The sequence below is a fragment of the Pan troglodytes genome, chromosome 21 (genome assembly GCF_028858775.2).
Source record: "Pan troglodytes isolate AG18354 chromosome 21, NHGRI_mPanTro3-v2.0_pri, whole genome shotgun sequence".
Lineage (NCBI taxonomy): Eukaryota > Metazoa > Chordata > Mammalia > Primates > Hominidae > Pan > Pan troglodytes.
The window spans coordinates 20,867,543-20,886,670 of NC_072419.2; the positions used below are offsets into that span (position 1 = coordinate 20,867,543).

General features: G+C 36.7%; 1 protein-coding gene and 1 non-coding gene across 10 annotated transcripts in view; both read left to right on the top strand.

Moving 5' to 3' along the window:
• Window positions 1-19,128, top strand: part of MACROD2 (mono-ADP ribosylhydrolase 2) — a 2,047,165-nt gene that overhangs the window by 340,317 nt on the left and 1,687,720 nt on the right. The window lies entirely within an intron of this gene.
• LOC112206620 (U6 spliceosomal RNA) lies at window positions 14,304-14,406 on the top strand. Its single transcript, XR_002941029.2, has one exon. It is a non-coding gene; the product is annotated as a U6 spliceosomal RNA (small nuclear RNA).

A 19,128-nucleotide genomic window follows, 5' to 3' on the forward strand; every position in this document is an offset into this window, starting at 1 on the left:
AATTGTGGAAGATGTATGCCAGTAATCCCAACTGTGAATATTTATTCAACATATGAATAAAAAGCAGATTCAAATATATACATCAGGGCTGGGTGTGGTGGCTCACGCCTGTAATTCCGGCACTTTGGGAGGCCGAGGTGGGAGGATCACCAGAGGTCAGGAGTTCGAGACCAGCCTGACCAACATGTAGAAAAAATTAGCTGGGCGCCCGTAATCCCAGCTGTTTGGGAGGCTGAGGCAGGAGAATCACTTGAACCCGGGAGGCAGAGGTTGCAGTGAGCCAAGATTGCATCATTGCACTCCAGCCTGGGCAACAAGAACGAAACTCCATCTCCAATATATGTATATATATACACGTGTCACTGATTCATTTAGTTATGGGAAGGGCAATAGGAATGCCAAAAGATTTTTTTAAATGGTATTAAATGGTCTGTTCTTTTGGAGGGGAAGAAGTTACTGTTCTCTATGTTTTAGAAAATGAAGGTATGTTTTATGTACTTCTACTATGTGTTTATATTATTTAAAATGGATTATTTATATTTAACGATCCCCCAATAAAATGTTTTTAAAAAATTTAATAGAATATTTTCCTTTCTAAATGTTTTTGCTGATCTGGGCATGGGTTTAGATATAAACATCTTAAGAAAAAAGTCTTCTAGGGTGGTTTGCCTGGATTGAAATTATTGTAGTTTAATTTAGGTACATGAATAAACACTGGACAATTGTAAGACGTGGAGATTATAAATTTCTATGCCTAATTAACAGAATTATACTTGTATTTTTAATTATGACTTTTGTAGACTGGTTTCTGCTATTTGGTCAACAATTGCTTTGTGCCCGTAAGTTTTCCATCAAATAAGTGTATTTCACTTGTTCATGTTGGTGGTAAGAACTTAGCTTTTATATTTACCTGGAGGACCGTTGCCTTAAACTAATATCTTTATTTGCTCTATCCTTAGAGGTGCATGACTTTCTCCTTTGTGCTTTCTCAATTTTTCCCTGCACGTTTATTTCTGAAGAAGGCCAGCTAATAGTCTTTCCCAGGACTATTTGACTGTGGTCTCTTCATTAGCTTCATTTAGTTTATCTATTTATATATTTGTTTGATAACAGTTTGACCTGAGTTCCCTTCCAAGAATGGGTGATATCAAAGTAGGTGAACCCTTGATAAGAAATGTATTGACCCTATTGTTCTATGATTGCACTTTTGTGGGCCTCAGAGGACAGACCCATTAAATCTAGGAGTTTTTAGATTCTAATGTCCATTGAAAAGCCAATTTCTTTGAACTGCTAGGTAGTACAATTAAACTGATATGCAGCAGCTGAATTTTGGGAGGAAAGGGAGGTGGATATTTTTCTGTTACTATGAAACAAACACATGGATTAAATTATTTTATTAAATAATTATTTCTAGAAGCCATTTTCAGATAGGAGTTGGTTCTGTTTAAAAAAGGAAATTTTTGCCTGGTCAAATTCCTGTGGGTTTATAGCCATATTTAATCAGTTTTGTCTTCATTCAAGCAGGCCTTAAACAGAAAAGAAAGATCAATTGGTGAATTGGGTTATAGGTATCAAAAATAAATTGTACTGGCCTGGGAGTTAGCAGTTCGGAGGTTTCCCTTCCCTGGGCTGCCATTTGTTATATGACTTCATATTTGTTGCCCTAGGCTTTGGTTTCATCACATGACAAATAAAGGCAGCAAGGATTTATTGAATGCCAATTATTTTTTGTTGCTTTTTTTCCCTTTTTAAGCTATGGATTAAAATATGGGAAAAGAAAAGAAATTGTGAAAATATATTCTATACTGGGGTACTGACTTTGGAGGCAAACTCTTAGGAGAATCTCTGGCCTCCTATTCTGTCCAAAAATATATACTCTTTTGCTGCATACATATTTTTTCACTTCCCGCTCTTATCAGCTACCTGAAATGCTACTAGTTGAAGGTGAACTTATAATAATGTGTGCCCCCTTTGAAATAGTATGTACAATCTCTGGAAACATGAGGTTATCATGAGTTACTTCAGTTTGCCCTCCTCTTTTGTTTTCTAAGGCACTTTGGCTACAATAAGGGGATGACTGTTTTGATTGAAGGGGATGGAATGCCGGCAATCTTTAGCATGAAACCCTTTTGGCTGTAATAGGAAGGGAGGAGGTGGATTCTCATATCAGGAAGGACTTGGCTCAGGGTAGAGGACAACCAGTGTAGTAGACCTGGGTAGTTTAAGAACATGGGCTTCAGAGACTAGCGCAGCTGGGCTCCATGTTGGCTTTGCCACATGACTGTAGACAAATTACTTAATCTCTTTGAGTCTGTTAGCTCAGTGCCTGACTCATAGTAAGTGCTCAATAAGACGATAGCTGTCATTATTTAAGATGGGGGGCATCCAAGCACCTGGAACAAAAAGGACACTAAGAATGGGAGAAGAATACACAAAGGGAGGTAGTACAGGGCCAATAACAGATTTTTGGAATTTTTCAAATTTCCCTTTGAAGTAATTTTATAGTCAGTAAATGGAAGTGGAAAAGACAGGAATAGAAGAGCATTTCATTGATTTTTTTTTCTCTTGTACTTACACATCTCATGACCTCATGTTCCCAGAACTTAACACTTAGTTGGGTTCTAGTAGATATTTTGGGTTGAAAAGATGTTTGCTGTTTTGCATTTTGTTCTGTTTTGTTGGCTAGCCTGTGAATCTAACATTGTACTTGAGAAAATGCATTTCAGATTGAAAGCAACTGGTTTGGAAATGAACTTCAATAACATATCCCAGTTTTAAAACTCTAGGACTATCTAAACTTGTCATCTCAAAGGACTTTGTGGTGTTCTTTGTTTTTATGAGAAGATGTGAGATGTTCCCTAGTGGACATGAAAGTAGATTGGATTTGGAATTGGGTTTCCCAGGTTCTGCCATTTACTTGTATATCCAGACAAAAAAATGAGAAACAACATACACACAGAAGCCTCAAATCTGTCTTTTAGTTACCAACTACCAGCTGAAACTGACTAAAACACACAGTCATTTCATGGAACAATACAATTCAGGTCTGTCTAGAGTTAAGCTACCTCATTCACACATTCATTCATTCATTCAGTCTTCACATTCATTTATTCATTCATCATATACATATTTATTGACTCCCTGTGTAAAAGGAACTAGTAGGACTAGATGATCCCCAAACTACCTCCAACTATGAAGTTCTGAGATTTAATCTTAGAAGATATTAAGGTTCTTTTAAGCCTAAGAAACATTCTTCATGATTTTCCTTTCCCTCAGCATTCTTCACGAGAATAAAATCTTCAAAATTTTGTAAAGAAAACACAGTTTGGATGGGCACAGTGGCTCATGCCTGTAATCCCAGCACTTTGAGAGGCCGAGGCAGGAGGATCACCTGAGGTCAGGAGTTTGAGACCAGCCTGGTTAACGTGGTGAAACCCCGTTTCTAGTAAAAATACAAAAAGTTAGCCGGGCGTGGTGGCACGTGCCTGTAATCCCAGCTACTTGGGAGGCTGAGGCAAGAGAACCACTTGAACCCAGGAGGTGGAGGTTGCAGTGAGCTGAGATTGTACCATGCACTCCAGCTTGGGCAATACAAGCGAAACTCCATCTCAAAAAGAAAAGAAAAGAAAAAAATAGTTCATACTTTTGATAGATTAAATGTCTTGGACTGTTATCAGTTAAGATACTTTTGGTTGCAAGTCATTGAAGATCTAAGCCTTACCTGCAAAATCAACAATGGGAATCCATTGGTTCATGTAACTGAGAAGTTAAAATGTATAGTACAACTTCAGGTAAAGCTTGATACAGTGGCTTAAAATATGTCAATAAGAATACAGTTTCTCTCTGGCTCTCTGTCCTACCTTTCTCATTGTTGGCAGCCTCCTCAGGCTATATACAGTGGACCTTTGGCAGCTCTGGGATTTCCTCTTAGGCAATAACAGTTCCACATATCACATTCCCATAACACAATGTTCAAGGGAGAGAAGCGTCCTCCAAAAGCCCCTGCACAGAGCCCTGGGGGGGTCACTGTTTCTCATTTGCTTAAACTTGATCACAGGTTCATTCCTGAACCTATTACATGGGTGGGGAGATAACGCTGGTGAGCTTAAGCCCACTGCAGGAGCTGCAGATAAGCCCAGCCTTACTCAGACACACAACTGAGAATGGAGGACAGGGCATGATCCAGAGGAGAATGGGGTACTCTTAGGTTGAGAAGGAAGGAGTGGGTGCTAAGGATCAGCTCATTTTCAGAGGTTTTAGCATGCTGAAACTTGGGCATATTTTATACATTTATAAACTTGAAACTGCTCTTTTTCTCTTTGTCTTTTTTTTTCTTAAGCCAGAGTTTCTGTTAAAATTGCCAAAACATCTTTAAAAGGTACTCTATTTGTAGACGCTCTGAAGTGTAGCCCAGATTTTTCTGTCAACAGGTAGTGATGCATGTCAGGGCACATCAGTATTACATCTTAGCATAAGCCTATAGGATGTTAATAAAATATATAGAGAGTGCACTATCTGTAATTCTGTGAAGTCAGGCCAGATGCTTAATGTACTAGTTAGAAACTATACCACATCTTTCTCAACAATTCCAAAGGGTATTGGAGAAATAATTAGATTTTAGCAGGTCACGGATGCCTTAGAATGCCAAAAGGTTTTAAAAATGCTATGTTAAACTGTTCTTTTGTTCTGATATTTGCCTTTTATTAGTCAACACTTAAAATGTACCTAAAAACAATCACATAACCCTTTTAACTATATTTCCAAAACATTCTGCACTGGAATGAGATCTGTCATTACAGGACTTGAAACAGATATCAAAGCAAAATCAGAGTGGTTATTTCCCTGCCTGCCTGCCTGCTTGCCCACCCTCTGGTACACCCTTCTTTTCCCCAACACTCATGTTGGACTGTTACACTTTGGGGACTGGGAGAAATGCAATTAAAAATCACAACTGAGAAAAAGCACCTCCTTGGCCTCCCAGGAAAGAAAGGAGGAATTGTGGTTCAGAATAAGCTAGTAAAAGTCACGGGGTGTGGCAGTAGCTGGTGCAAAACCAGAAGCCTGCTGATCCCTACTTTCTTCCCTCTTCAGCACCTCCATATACGGCCATGCAGATACGGCATATACAACTCCAGCTGATATAGGTCAAAGCTGTGTCCTTGACCCCTTGCCACTCCCCAGTGCCCTGTCCCCTTCACTTGTTTTAAAATGTTAAAAACAAAAAAAGACTTAAAATGATCCTTGAAAAAAATGAGAGACTTGGAGGAAGCAGATTGACTCAATCATTTCTATATGATACTTTCTATGTGGCCCTGAGAAAATAACTGGAGCTCTTTGAGCCTTGGTTCCTTTATTTATGAAGACAGGTATGTGGCACCCACCTAATTTCCTATTATGGACTTCAGATAAAGTGGTGGATGTAATAGTTCACTACTAAGTCCAAGAAAGCACATACCAAGACTGAGTTGAAACCTGGGGATAGTTGCTTTTAATCTTCATAGTGATGAGTGGGGCCAGGATCAGTTCAAAAGAAACAATTCACTAATGTCAAATTGAACTGTGTGCTTTAACAATTTATCTCTGGGAATGAAACAATTTGAGAAATGCTTCTGCCTTCTCTCCTGGATGCTAGACTTTGAGATAACAGTATCTAACCCTGGTTCTGAGACTTGATTACAAATCAAAGGACAAATTCCTTATCTTTGGCAATGATTAGTATAAAATACAGCTTTGGAGGAATGACTAACAGTTAATAGGAGCAGATCAATATGTGTCTGATTATTGACATGTGGATCAACAAGATATTATACAAGTGGATTGCCCTGAAGCACGTGATTTTCTCTGTGTAGCCAGCTACTGCTGTCAGTTTGGACCAAAGTGGTCATCATTTTGAAACCATCTTATTGTTTCACTATTTCTGGAGTCTTGGTGCTAATTTTAGACACACAAATAGACTTTCTGAAAGGAAGATTTTCTGAAATTGTCAGATTTTTTTTTCTGGAAACTGGCTCTGTAGTTCTCCTTGTATTGGAGATTATCTCTTTGCTATTTCTCTGCACTCTAGACTACTTGGGTACATTAACATGCTTAATGTTGAAAGAAACATGTTTAAAGTAGAGTCAAAGACTGTTTTCTATTTTATCGGTTTATTAATGACTATGGAAATTGCCCTTCATTGGCACTGTCTGCAGGAAGCAGATTTACTACAATTAGCATTTATTGACCCTTGGGAACTGATATGAACTGATTATTTGCAAGATTTTCGGGGATCAAGTATCAGTTGATTAGATTTGGATTATGTAAATGTTTTACAATCTATTCCAAATAAAATAAGTTAAAAATTAAGTCACATTTACCATTGGGAAATTTTCTGTAAAATATAAAGGTACTTAAATTTTCTAAGCATGATTTATGATAAATATGTTATATATTAACTAGACTCACTTAGTTCATTCTGTAAATGATTAACCTCAAATTTGAGGAATTTGAAAACATTTTATAATTTTTTCACTAGTTTTGTTTGTTTTTTGTTTTGTTTGACATTTGAAATGTATTCATGCTGGAAATTCACAAATACTTTGCTAGGTTTCCTATGTGGGTTTAAAAATTAAGATCTAGACTTAACAAGTTTATTTAAAGTACACAAATATTGCCAAAATGTATTTATAGTTTAATGAGCTTTCATTCTCATGTTCAAAGTTGTTTTAAAAATTGAAGGTAGACTTGAAAAAGAATAAAAAAGTGTGTCACTTTTTAAAGTTATTAATTTTTGTTTGGAGAAATTCAAGGAGCTTTTTGGTTGCTTAATTCTCATGTGTACATAGAAGCAACACACAACTGTTTGAGCAGCTTTGGATGTAACCCCTCTTTGTTTTCTTCAGTGGCCCAGGGAACAGACTTGTCACTCTGAAGTGCTCACGTGTAATCCTGTCCTCCCTTTCTTCCCCAAGGCAAATCAGAAATAAGCTTATCAGATCATATCTTATTAACAAAGAACAAAGGATTTTGACTGACCAAAGAGTAGGAAAGGACTAGCAAAATATAAATGTTAAATGTTTGCTGCCAAAAATCCTAGTTTGACAGTGGTTTTAGGTAACTAAACTTTTTTTGAAAGTAGGATTTACATATTTTTAAAACATTTGCCTGAATTATACTTTGTCTAGGATTTTAAGTGCATTAGTTAATGGCTTTACCTATTTTTATATATGAATTAAGTACAATTATCACTCTTATTATTGTCATTGTTGTTATTATTTGTTCCTTATAAGCAAATCTTTCTAGCTTATATCTGAGAGAAGTTAGAGACAATTATATTATATCCTATGTGTTTTCAGTATAAAGTGTTTTAACAGAAAGTATAAATAGCCTTCTAATAAAGGGAGAAGTGTTTTTCTGATAGAAAGTACAATACATTATTTAGGTAATTATAAGGAACTTTTAAATCATATTTATGTCTTGTTTTCTTGGTTATTTTTATTTGAAGGTTTTTTTTTTTTTTTAGATGGAGTCTTACTCTATCGCCTAGGCTGGAGTAGCTGGGACTACAGAAACGCACCACCATGCCCGGCTAATTTTTGTATTTTTAGTAGAGATGGGCTTTGCCATATTGGCCAGGCTGGTCTCGAACTCCTGACGTCAGGTGATCTGCCAGCGTTGGCCTCCCAAAGTACTGGGATTATAGGTGAGAGTCACCACACTTGGCCTGAAGATGATTTTTCTATAAGGACAACAAGTTGTTCATTATTTAGAGTTGTGATAGTAGGAAGGAAATAACTTTAGAAAGGAAGACAGCAGGCTGGGCAAGGTGGCTCACACCTGTTATCCCAGCACTTTGATCACGAGGTCAAGAGATCGAGACCATCCTGGCTAATATGGTGAAAATAAAAATATAAAAAATACTACTAAAAATACAAAAAAATTAGCTGGGCGTGGTGGTGGGCACCTGTAGTCCCAGCTACTTGGGAGGCTGAGGCAGGAGAATGGCGTGAACCTGGGAGGCAGAGCTTGCAGTGAGCCGAGATTGCACCACTGCACTCCAGCCTGGGCGACAGAGTGAGATTCTGCCTCAAAAAAAAAAAAAAAAAAAAAAAAAAAAAAAAAAGTAAGAGAGCAATTCCCTTGTGAAAATCAGGCTTGCATTTTCTTGAAGTTTGAAGTTTAACCTAACTTTATCACAAAAACAATAATGATCCCAAATATATTTGGGAAAAAAGATAAATTTTTAATCCATATGAATAGCAAAAACATAAACACTAAAAGATGTATGAATGTAGTCTTTCTATTTTGTTTGCTGTACGTTCTGTAGACTTCCTGTGTGGCTCACATTCTGTCAATTTTTTTTTAAACTTTCTTTTCCCTTGGCTTCTTTGCTCCTACATTATCTGATTCTGCTTAAGGAAGAGCCCCTGAACAAAGAACAGATATTACCATCTCCATTCTAATATAGCTGATTTCTAGTAATTGTATAGCAGATGCTCGTTCAAGCACCTATTTATGTGTATTCTAACAAAAACATGGTATTCAGGCTCAGAGAGGTTACAGTTTTTTAAAACACTTTATCCAACTTACTAGCATTCTCTTTGTTTTGTTTAGATTGATTTTACTATCATCTAAGTCTCAGAATTTGCTAATTAGGAGGAATGGGTGGTGATGTCTAAGTAATCTGTTGCTTTGAGAGTGTTTAGTAGAAACTCAGGCGGAACAAAAGGAGTAAGAAGGAGAAGGTAGAACAGGTACTCTAAGAGGACCCCTAGTTTAATGCCTTGTTTGCCACGTGTCTTCCCTTGGTCAGTTTTTCAACAAATGCTTATTGATAGCAAGGTGTGCCTCATAAGTCTGATCTCTTTTACTATATTCTCTGTTTTTCAAAGACTTTATAACTAACTTTCCCTAGTTCGTCTGTCCACTTATACATAGATTATAGGTTGGACAAAACCATCTCATGACATAGATATATAGGTTCTTGAGCAATCTCAAAGAAATGACAAAGAAACTTTTTCATGGTCTGTGGGTGAGAAGGTCAGCAACAATTTAACCAATGTGCTCTAGATCACAAAACATATTTGAAATGAGACTGAAAGCAGCTAGAGGAAAAGTTTTTGAAGAGATAGTAAGGAGAGAATCAGAGGTGCTAAGATAGCAACAGCATGTTAATTTGAGGTGAAAAGTGTCCTAATTAGTAGGTAGATTTTGGACTCTTTATCAGTTACTATGGTGGTAAGTGCAAGCAAGGAAGACAGAGGAAATTCTCTAGGAACATTCATAATGCACATATGAGAGGTCACCCATCCTTGTAGTGCGTTTTGGGGATGGATAGAGGAAATTGCTGAATTATAGAGGCCAATTATGAAAAAGAAAGTACATAGATTTGGGCTAAATAATAATATCGATGTAATGAGACCAGTATTCTAATAATGATAATAGCATGAAAAGAGTAGTGGACAGCTAAATATAGATGAAAATATAGTAAAATCTGATTGTACAGGATGGTAAGGGTACCCAAATATGGAGATGTGTTACTAGTCTGGAATGTGACCTAATCCTGCTGATTTCCATCTTACGCTCTTCCAGGGAAGAGAGATGAGGCTTTCCAAAAGCTGCCAGTTTTAAGTTTACAGGAGAATCCATGGGATTCCCAAGTTGTTATCTGTTCTGCATTCAGAAATGCAATTCCTTGGCTAAGAAAGGGTCCCCTCTACCATTTGCTTTAGAAGAATGAAAACTGACCCTTGCCAAGAGAGCCAGAACTAAGCCTTGGCTATTAAAACGAAGATATGGGACATGGGGCCAACATGTCCCAGCCAGATCACCCACACATCCATTAGGAATATGGGGCAGCTTTCAGGGGTTTCTGATGTGTATCCAGGTTAACATCTAGCCTAACATTGCCATGTCAGTGGAGGCAACAGAGTCATCCAAGATATGAAACCAGAACAAATGTATAGGTATAAGCCAGGCACGGTGGCTTACACCTGTAATCCCAGCATTTTGGGAGGCTGAGGGAGGTGGATCATCTGAGGTCAGGAGTCTGAGACCAGCCTGGCCAACATGTTGAAACCCTGTCCCTGTCTCTACTAAAAATACAAAAACATTAGCCAGTGTGGTGGTATGCACCTGTAGTCCCAGCTACTTGGGAGGCTGAGGCAGGAGAATTGCTTGAGCCCAGGAGGTGGAGGTTGCAGTGAGCTGAGATTGTGCCATTGCACTCCAACCTAGGCGTCAGAGCAAGACTCCGTCTCAAAAAAAAAAAAAAAAAAAAGAAAGAAAGAAAGAAAGAAAGAAAGAAAAGAAAAAATGTATCGGTATTAGAACATGGAATAAAAATTCTGTGACATTAAGGGTTCATGGTAATTTGTATCAGAATGTACATGAAAGAAAATATCAAGAAGGAAGGTATACCAGTTCAGGATGTGTTATCTACTAAATAATGTGCCAGAATCCTAATAGGCATTTCTATTTACATTTGGCTCTTCTGAACCTTATTACTTCCTTCAACTTGTCTTTTATGAACAACATCTTTTGTTAGTAGACAAAAAAAAAAAAAAAAGAATTTCTTATCAGTTTAGGAAAACCACCAATTGTCCTGTTATCTCAAGGAATGATTTTTGGTGGAATGTACCCTAATTCTATTTTTTCTCCTCAGTATCTTTAATATGTGATTCTTACAGATTCATTAAAAAATAAATGAATATTTATGACTTGGAATTTTATGCTATCAGGAACCATATATGCATTTTTTAACTGTAAGAAATGAACTGACCACTACTGTCTATTTCCATCAGGCTTGTTTCAATTAACAGCACTTTGGGAGGCTGAGGCAGGCAGATCACTTGAGCCTAGGAGTTCAAGACTAGCTTGGGCAACATGATGAAGTCCCATCTCTACAAAAAATACAAGAATTAGCTGGGCATGGTGGTACATGCCTATGGTTCCAGCTACTTGGGAGGCTGAGGTGGGAGGATTGCTTGAGCTTAGGAGGTGGAGGTTACAGTGGGCCATGATCACCCCACTGTATTCCTGCCTGGGTGACAGAATGAGGCCCTGTCTCTAAATAAATAAACAAACAAATAAATAAATGGAAAATAAAAATAATCTGAATTCCCACTATCCAGTATTAACATTGGGTGGTTTAAAGCCTTTCAAATATTTACAACTTGTACCTATATACAAACTTTTTTTTTTTTTTACGAATTAGGAAAATAGTGTACTTGTTTTATAACTTATTTGTTTTTTATTTTTAATTTTTGTGGGTACATACTAGGTATATATATTTATGAGGTACATGAGGTACTTTAATACAAGAATGCAATGTGTAATAATCACATCATGGAAAACGGGGTACCCATCCCTTCAAGCATTTATCCTTTGTGTTATACTTCAGTTAATACTCTTTTAGTTATTTTAAAATGGCTATAGTCACCCTGTTATGCTATCAAATATGAGGTATTATTCATTCTTCTTTTATATATATAATAGTACCTATTAACCATATATACTGTATATATATGGTTAATTAATTATATATTAACATTATATATATATATATATATATATATAGTACCTATTAACCATCCCCACCCACCTCCCCACTGCCTCCTGAGTACTTTTCCCAGACCCTGGTAACCATTCTTTTATTCTCTGTCTACATGAATTCCATCGTTTTGATTTTGAAATTCCACAAATAAGTGAGAACATGTGATGTTCGTCTTTCTGTGCCTGGCTTATTTCATGTAATATAATGACCTTCAGTTCCATCCATGTTATTGCAAATGACAGAGTCTTATTCTTTTTTTCTTTTTTTTTCTTTTTTTGCCCAGGCTGGAGTGCAATGCGATTCTCCTGCCTCAGCCTCCCAAGTAGCTGGAACTACAGGCATGCACCACCACGCCCAGTTAATTTTTTGTATTTTAGTAGAGACGGGGTTTCACCATGTTGGTCAGGCTGGTCTCAAACTCCTGACCTCAGGTGATCCACCCACCTCAGCGTCCCAAAGTGCTGGGATTACAGGCGTGAGCCACTGTGCCTGGCCATCTTATTCTTTTTTATTTTGTTTGGCTGAATAGTACTCCATTGTGTATAAGTACCATATTTTCTTTATCTATTTATCTGCTGATGAACTCTTAGGTTGCTTCCAAATCTTGGTTGTTGTGAGCAGTTCTGGAACAAACATGAGCGTGCAAATATTTCTTCAATATACTGATTTCCTTTCTTTTGGGTATATACCCAGCAGTGGGATTGCTGGGTCATATGAGAGCTCTATTTTTAGTTTTTTGAGGAACCTCAAAACTGTTCTCCGTAGTGGTTGTACTAATTTATGTTCCCACCAACAGTGTACGATGGTTCCCTTTTTCTCCACACCCTCGCCAGCATTTATTATTGCCTGTCTTTTGGATAAAAGACAGGCAATAACAAATGGGGCGAGTTGATATTTTAACTGGGGTGAGATGATATCTCTTTGTAGTTTTGCTTTGCATTTCCCTGATGATTAGTGGTGTCAATCACTTTTTCCTATGCCTGTTTGCTATTTGTGTGTCTTCTTTTGAGAAATGTCTATTCAACTATTTTGTCCATTTTTTGAATGGATTAATATTTTTTTTCCTATAGAGTTCTTGAGCTCCTTGTATATTCTGGTTATTAATCCCTTGTCAGATGGGTAGTTTACAGATATTTTTTCCTTTTCTGTGGGTTGTCTCTTCACTTTGTTGATTGTTTCCTTTGCTGTGCAGAAATTTTTTAACTTGATGTGATCCCATTTGCCCATTTTTGCTTTGGTTGCCTGTGCTTGTGGGGTATTACTCAAGAAATCTTTGCCCAGACCTATGTCCTGAAGAGTTTCCCTTATGAATTTCCTCATAGCTTGAGGTCTCAGATTTCAATCTTCAATCCATTTCGATTTGATTTTTGTGTAAGGTGAGAGATAGGGATCAAGTTTAATTCTTTTGCATATGGATATTCAGTTTTCCCAGGACAAATTATTGAAGAGACTGTCTTTTCCCCAAGGTGTGTTCTTGGCACCTTTGTCAAAAATGAGTTCACTGTAGGTGTGTGGATTTCTTTCTGGGTTCTCTATTCTGTTCCATTGAGCTATGTGTCTGTTTTTATGCCAGTACCATGCTGTTTTGGTTGTTATAGCCCTGTAGTACAATCTGACGTCAGGTAATGTGGTTCCTTCAACTACTTTTCTTTTTGTTCAGGGTGGCTTTGACTATTCTGGTTTTTTTGTTGTTGTTGTTCCACATAATTTTTTTTTAAATTTCTGTGAAGATTGTCATTGGTGTTTTGATAGAGATTGCATTGAATCTGTAGATTGCTCTGGGTGGTATGGATATTTTAATAATATTGATTATTTCACTCCATGAACATGGAATATCTTTCCATTTTTGTGTGTCATCTTCAATTTCTTGCATCAGTGTTTTATATTTTTAATTGTACAGATCTTTCACTTATTTGGTTAATTCCTAGGTATTTAATTTTATTTGTGGCTATTGTAAATGGGATTTCTTTTTTAATGTTCTTTTCAGGTTGTTCATTGTTGGCATATAGAAATGCTACTGATTTTTGCATGTTGATTTTGTGTCCTGCAACTTTACTGAATTTATCAGTTCTAATAGTTTTTGGTGGAGTGTTTATGTTTTTCCAAACATAAGATCATATCATCTGCAAATAAGGAAACTTTGTCTTCTTCCTTTCCAATTTGGATGCCCTTTATTTCTTTCTCTTGTCTTACTGCTCTAGCTAGGACTTTCAGTTCTATGTTGAATAACAGTGGTGAGAGTGGGCATCCTTGTCATGTTACAGATCTAAAAGGAAAGGCTTTCCTCACTGAGTATGATGCTAGCTGTGGGTCTGTCATATATGGCTGTTATGTTGAGGTTCATTTGTTCTATATCCAGTTATTTGAGGGTGTTTATCATGAAAGGATGTATAACTTTATTGAATGCTTTTTCAGCAGCAATTGAAATGATCAGATACTTTTTGTCTTTTGTTCTGTAGATATGATATATCACACTAATTGATTTGCATATGTTGAACCGTCCTTACATCCCAGGGATAAACCCCACTTTGTCATAATGAATGATCTTTTCAATAAGTTGTTTAATGCAGTTTGCTAGTATTTTGGTGAGGTTTTGCATCAATATTCTTCAGAGATATTGGCCTGTAGTTTTTGTTTTGTTTTTGGTGTGTCTAACTTATTTGTTTTATGACTTTGCACAGTGACCTGCATAACTAGCCTCTCTAGCTGGGCGTTTGTGTGCTTTCCAGTTTTTCAAGATTGTGAGCAAGTTTTGATAAAAATACTCGTCTTGCTTCGGCAGCACATAGACTAAAATTGGAATGATATAGAGAAGATTAGAATGGCCCCTGCACAAGGATGACACGCAAATTTGTGAAGCATTCCATATTTAAAAAAGAAAAAATACTCCTAACTAAATCTGTATGCTTATTATGTATATTTATTAGGATAACTTCTTTGAGGTAAAACTTATGGTTTATAGGGATGACACTGTTAATGAATTTGCTGTAATTACAAGATTGCCCTCCAGAAAGGATATATGCACCCTTCTAACCTCTGCCTCTTCAGTAACATTGAGTAGTGTTCATCTTTAACTTAATAGGAGATACATTGTATGTTAACATTGATTTAATTTGTATTTATAGAAGGAGCACATTTTCTTGTTTTGGAAAAGGGCGTTTTCTTTTTCTTCTTTTTCTCGTTCCTTAATTTCCCCTTTTTGGCTAAACTTTTTCTATGTGATCCATTTTTTTTTTTAGTAGATAAACATGGAAGTACAGAGACTAATACAACAACAATGCACCACCCAGAATTAACAAAGGTTAACACTTGAATATTTTTGCTTTAGCTTCTTCATTAAAAATGGGATATAATATGATAATAAAGTTGAAATATTATTAGTTTCCACTCTCATCCACTCACCTCTTTCCTTATCCATAGGCATCTACTATCATCAATTTGATGGTATTTTCCAGTTTATGTTTTTCATATTTGTTTAATTAAAATTAGCGTTAGCTGTGACTCTTCAAAAATTCAAATTATGAGTGGCTTAAACAATATGGATGTTGATTTGTCACTTGTGTTAAAGTCCAAATAGGCGGTCTAGGGTGTGTATGGTCCTCCACATAGTCAGCGACCCATGTTTCTTCCAACTTGTTGCTTTATAGTGGGTTGCCTTGGTCTCATCATAGTAGCAGCCTTATTCCAGGAAGAACAGAAAAGGGATTATAAATATACTAGAATTAATAATTACTCATCTGTTATAATTAATAGCAATAATTACTTATTTTAATGATAATTTATTCATTAACTGCAAAACTGTATTTAGTTGTCTCCTGTGCAAATAAGACTGCAAGGAACATTCTTTTCCATATCTCCTACTCTACATGTGTGAGTTTCTCTTGGCGAATATACCTAGAAGTGGAATTTCAGGGTTTTAAGGGATGACTATTTTTTACCTATACTAGATATTGCAAAATTTTTAAGCTTTCTCTGTTAGAGTATTTTTAACCGCAGGTAACAGACAATGGAATTTAAAGTGGCTTAAATAAATAAACCTATCAATCACCTCATGTAATAAGAAGTCCAGAGGTAGAACTGCTCTAGATTTGGGTAATTCATTGACTCAATAGCTTTCCTCACGGTCATGAGGAATCAGGCGCAGATAAAACAATGGCCAGAGGCGTTTATTCCTCTATGTCTCTTTTGAAGGGCAAAGAAACTTTCTTTAGAAATTTGTGTTAGCTACATTCTTTCATGTTTCATTGGTTAAAATTAAATCACATGCCAATGCCTAAATTGATTACTTGTAAGGGTCTACAAGACCATGATGATTGGCTGGGGGGCAAGGCTAGTTTTGCTTAAAAAATATCATCAGGAGGAAGGAGATACCTGAACAAAATATACCTTTAGGAAGGAAGAAGGGGAAGGTGGGTGTCAAGTCGGCAATCTGCAGTGTCTGCTCTGTCTCTAAAGTGGTTACTGCATTCCCATCATTAGTATTTGAGTTATTAATTGTCAGGATTTTTGTTTGTTTTACCAATCTAATGATCAACACTTTGTTGTTGTATTCCTTAGAATTTTTCTGTTTCTATTGGGTTGTACACCTTTTTAGATATTTATAGACCCTTAGGATTTTCTTTTCTTTGAAGTACCTTAGCTATGTTCTTTGCCTGATATTCTCCTAAGTTATTTGTATTTTTGTTATTGATTTGTAGCAGTTCTTTACATATTCGGGATAATAATTATTTGTATTTATACTTGTGTTGGAAGTTTCTTCCATCAGTGAATGGCTTGTGTTTTTACATTTGTTTGCATTAAAAATGTTTTTATAACTTAAATATTTGTTTCTTGTGCTTATTCCAAGAACCATTTTTTATACCAAAGTCATACAGGTTTTTTTCTATTTTTTATTGAATTTTAGGTGGATATCAGCCTTTGCTTGCTATATCCTCACAGTTTTTAAAGTGATGGATGGACTCTTTCAAAGTGTCTGCAAGACTAAAATTATTTTTATAATGATATTAAGATGTCATTTGCCCTTTCCCCCATATATGTAGAATTGGGTCTTTTTCAACTTTTATTTTAGATTCACGGGTACCTGTGCAGGTTTGTTACATGGATATATTGAATGATGCTGAGGTTCGGGGTACAAATGATCTTATCACATAGGTACTGAGCACAGTACCCAACAGTTAGTTTTTCAACCCTTGTTCCCCTCTCTCCCTTCCTTCTCTAGTAGTTCCCAGTTTCTATGTATTCCCAGGTATTTTATTTTGTTCAGGGCTATTGGCATAAAGCCAGTGAGTATCCAGTGTTTAGCTCCCACTTCTAGGTGAGAACATGCAGTATTTGGTTTTCTGTTCCTGCATTAATTCACTTAGGATAATGACCTCTGGCTGCATCTGTGTTGCTGCAAAGATATGATTTCGTTCTTTCTTATGGCTGTGTAGTATTCCATGGTGTATATGTACCACATTCTCTTTAACCAATCCACTAGTGATGGGCACCTAGGTTGATTCCATGTCTTTCTGTTGTGAACAGTGTTGCAGAATAGAAACTGGTAGAATGATTTGTTTTCTTATAGATATATACCCAGCAATGGGATTGCAGGGTAGTTCTAAGTTCTTTGAGAAACCTCCAAACTGCTTTCCACAGTGGCTGAACTAATTTACATTCCCAACAGTGCATATACAGGTCATTAACAAAATTAACATAAAAGATACCACTTGTAACCTATCAAATTATAAAATAATGTCTTAAATGATAACTAATATAAGACAGAGTGAGTTGTGACTCTGACTAGAAGTGTAAAGTGATAATTTTCTGGAAATATGTTGCAAAGACCCCACTAATCCATATATTTTTAACTCAGTAATTTCTGTTCTAGAAGCTAGCCTGAGGAAATTGTAAGAAAGACGTTCAGTGTAGAATTATTTAAAAGATAAAAAAAGTGGAAGCAACCACATATCCATCAATAAAATACAGAATCAAGTTTTATCTATGGAGAGAATTATTTTGTAACCATTTATGTGTTCAGAGGTTTTTTTGTGATGACATAGAAATATATTATGTAATTGTGAGAAAATCAGCATATAAAACTCTACATGTTTTATGATTTTAATGATATTAAGAGCAAATTTGAAATGGAAAAAAGGAAAGAAACTATCAATGTTTACAGTGGTTATCTCTGAGTGTTGTTATGCATATTTTAAAAATTAGCTTTCCAACTTTTCGTGATAAATATATATTGTTTTCACTAATACAAGTGTTATTAAAAAGGTCTGGTAAAGATTGGCTATTTTTCATTTCAGCCTTGAGATTATTGGGAGTGGAGAGGGCCCTTTTATGAAATGAAGTCTCTTATTTCTTTGGGGAGGGAGTAGAACATTTGGTAGTGTGTCTTTCCTGATAGAAAGAGAGGAATGTGACCCAGCAGGGCCTGGGGCAGCAGATACTAACTCAGCTGGATTTCAAGAACAACCATTGGATCCTGATTTAGTGGAATGCACTCCAGACTGCTTAGTGTCATGGTTAAGGGTGCTAGTTTTGTAGCCAGAGTTTCTAGTTTATAGCCTAGTTCTGCCACTTGGGAGCTAAATTAAGTTTTGGGTAAATTACTTAATCTCTGTGTGTGTGTTTCAGTGTTTCCATATATGAATTGGGAATAATGACACTCTCTGTGCAATGGAGTTATTACGAGAATAAACTAAATTATTGTGTTTAAAATTGTCAGCAGAGTGTTCCCACATAATAACCTCTTACTATTTTTTTAGTAAGTTTCAATAGGTCTTACTATTAGTGGTTTAATCAGCTATCTATTACCTCATAACAAACCTCCCCAAGATTGGTGCCCTAAAATAACATGAAATAAGTTATTTAGTCCATAAATCTCAATAGTTATAGCTCATCTCTGCTCCACAGGGCATCAACTGAGATGGCTCACCTGGGGGCTGGAGGATCTACTTTTTTTTTTTTTTTCGAGATGGAGTCTTGTTCTGTCACCCAGGATGGAGGGCAGTGGTGCAATTTTGGCTCACTGCAACCTCCGCCTCCTGGGTTCAAGCAGTTTTTCTGCCTCAACCTCCCAAGTAGCTGGGATTACAAGCATGAGCCACCATGCCTGGCTAGTTTTTATATTTTTAGTAGAGATGAGGTTTCACCATGTTGGAGAGGCTGGTCTCAAACTCCTGACTTCAGGCGATCCGCCCACCTTGGCCTCCCAAAATGCTGGGATTACAGGAGTGAGCCACTGTGCCTGGCCTGGAGAATCTACTTTCAAGAGACCTGACACACGGCTGGCATATTGGCACTGGCTTCTGCTAGGAGCTCAGCCAGAGCTGTGTGATGGGGGTCTCTATTTTCTCCAAGTGGGCTTCTTCATGGACTGTCCAGGCTTCCCTATGGCAGCGTGTCTGGATTTGGAAAGTGAGCATCTTGAACAAAACAGGCAGAAGTGCATCACATTTTTATAACCTGTCCTCAGTAGTGACTTCTTTATCCTACTACTTCATGGAGTACTACTTCCATCATAGTCATGAATCCATCCAGATTTAAGAGGCAGGAACATAGACACTTCCCTGTCTATGTGAGGAGTGTTGGGCACATTGTAAGAA